The following is a 2,413-nucleotide window of genomic DNA, read 5'->3' on the forward strand; positions in this document are numbered from 1 at the left end:
AGAGCTCCGTTTATCACACGCTCCCCAAAGACTGTCTGATCCACAGAAGGGTTCATCTGAAAGAAAACCACCCTGAACCCAAATGAAAGACCACAGAAACAGCTGTAGTGTGAATGCGTTTGTGGTTTTGAGCTGTAATGCATGTTAAAGTATATACAGTTTGGCATGTTGTCACTGATCTGTGGTTCTTGCTCACTCCTTCATTTCTTCCAGGGTTTGGGTCAGTGGTGCATGAATTCATCCTCAAAACCCTCAATAAAACCACACAACACTACTCAGATGATATTTATCAGATTCACAGACGTTTCAGAACAGTTTCTGTTGACTCCAATGCGTTTTGTGAGGTGAATTATTGAAGGCCCTGATTAATGTTACTTTAGTTTTTATTTTCTCCATGTGAAATCTGGATCATGAAGCAAAGCATCTGTTTTGTCAGATGACATCTGTCCAGGCGGGAGTAGAATCAATGTGTATCTCATGATCTAATACTCATTCCAGGGATTGACCATGCTATACCTCACTACATTGACACTTATGCTTAAATAAGGGGAAAGAAAAATCTTACAAAGAAATGATGCTGTTTGTTGTGGAGATGTGTGAGATATCATTACTGAGCAATCAGATTTAAAACATTATTTCACCATAAATTAAAAAACTCATTTTCATGCCATTTTGACCATTTCATTTCTCACAGAGCACTGCAGTAATGACGTGTGTTTGTAGGTCAACTCACAGATTAATATCACAACAAAAACCAATAGGATGTTTCTATTGGCTTTTGGATTATTGGAGAAAATCAGCTCTGTGACCAGCACAAGTATATGATTGTTAGAGTATTTGTACATCGTGATAATTAATATCATTATTATTTTTTACAAATGAACACATTTGTTATGAATTTTGAAGCCTAAATACAATAAGCAGAATTATAAACACAATGAGGCTGTGAAAGCAATGAGTTTATGACTTTACCTGTTCAGGGTGATGTTTAATGTCTCAGACAACCTCTGTAGTATAATTTGGACACTTGTTAGCAACAAATAAAAGCTTTTAAAAAACCACAAGGGGTGTTACTGATGCATTTTATGTCACAGAGTAAAATGTTTGTGTTCACCGCCATTTAACCAAAAAACCCACTGGCTTCAGGACGATGGGACCAGAAGAACTGGAGAGTGAACTTGTTTCTGGGTTTTGGCCTACGAAAGCACATCATCCCTGCAGCGCTGTATTTGCAAAGGAATAACAAGAAAGGAAAATACATTTTCTGTATGGCTTTATTTCATAAAGTGTCAGTACGGCTCTGCCAGTGTATTTACACTTCATTAAAATATTGTCGCAGACCACCACGCACGGTTAACGTGCATCCCATCTGAAGCAGAAATGGTTATTGCGCACATAATTAGTGCTGTTGCAACCTGCAAAGCATTGCTCTAATGTACCACACGAGATCACAATCCATAGACAGAGTCTGCTCTATGCTGCTTTCTATTGTTTCTATAATTCTTTCATGTTATTCCTTTCCAAATGAGTGAGTTTTCTGTGGGGAAGTGATGAATAACATACTGGTCACTCTTTCTCATGAAATGAACAGGGGCTAATGATATAATCGCTCTGGCTGAAACCTCATTCTTTACTGAACTCATTCAGTGCACTGTCCGATTCATCTCACAAGCTGACTTGAAACAGCTGGATAGAGCTCAGCTCAGCGGCGTCTCATCTAGCGACTCTCCTCAGTCTTGAGAGAGGTGACAGAATCAACCATAGCGCTTTCTCTCTGATGCTCAGAACAACAGGACAGATGTGTGATGCCGTGATTGTGATGTTTCAGTCCATCCTCCAAACCGATGCTCACTGCTGTCAGAACTACTCTCGCTCCTGAGGAATCACAGCAGACCCGAGACGTACTGTGACCAACGCTGATGCAGCGATATGCTTTTGTTGGTTAACTCATCTATAATATTTAATCCACTCTATTTCCACTCCAATCGTCATTTATACTGAAGGAGAGAAAGAACTGGGCATGGACACATTGCACTAGACGTTTGATATCTTCATCTGTAAAAAATAAACAAGTGATTGAATGCTGAAGGTTCCTCAGCGCTCTCACTACCATCTGAAAGAGTCAGACAGACGGCCTGTAGACGAGACAGTGAGTTACAGTCAGTCAAACATGAAAGGACATGAGCCAGTTTGAACCAGTTTCTTTTTTCCATATGCCTAATTCCAGTGATAGAATCAATGGCTACATAACAACAACAATAATAATAATAATAGTAATAATAATAATAATAATAATAGTTTATTTTATATAGTGCCTACTAACACACACACACACACTCACACACACACACTTACACGCGCACACACACACTTACACGCGCACACACACACACACACACACACACACACACAC

The sequence above is a fragment of the Sinocyclocheilus rhinocerous genome, unplaced genomic scaffold (assembly GCF_001515625.1).
Source record: "Sinocyclocheilus rhinocerous isolate Xijiao unplaced genomic scaffold, SAMN03320098_v1.1 scaffold326, whole genome shotgun sequence".
Taxonomy (NCBI): Eukaryota; Metazoa; Chordata; class Actinopteri; order Cypriniformes; family Cyprinidae; genus Sinocyclocheilus; species Sinocyclocheilus rhinocerous.